We start from the raw sequence: 428 nt of genomic DNA, 5'->3' as shown, positions 1-428 counted from the left end.
AAGAAAAAATTTTTGCGGGACCACTCAAAACATCATAGTTAGACCTAGCAAATGATGAAAAGTGAAACCCGCGATCGATTGGAGAAACCTTATTTTACACTGAAAAATTCCACATAAGGAAAATTTGTATGGAGCACCCTACTGCAGAGCACACCGACAGGGCCGGGAAGGAAGGCCCGGTCCAAGAAAAAATTTTTGCGGGACCACTCAAAACATCATAGTTAGACCTAGCAAATGATGAAAAGTGAAACCCGCGATCGATTGGAGAAACCTTATTTTACACTGAAAAATTCCACATAAGGAAAATTTGTATGGAGCACCCTACTGCAGAGCACACCGACAGGGCCGGGAAGGAAGGCCCGGTCCAAGAAAAAATTTTTGCGGGACCACTCAAAACATCATAGTTAGACCTAGCAAATGATGAAAAG

The sequence above is a fragment of the Anopheles marshallii genome (assembly GCF_943734725.1).
Source record: "Anopheles marshallii chromosome X unlocalized genomic scaffold, idAnoMarsDA_429_01 X_unloc_246, whole genome shotgun sequence".
Lineage (NCBI taxonomy): Eukaryota > Metazoa > Arthropoda > Insecta > Diptera > Culicidae > Anopheles > Anopheles marshallii.
Note: the sequence above shows the minus strand (reverse complement) of the source record.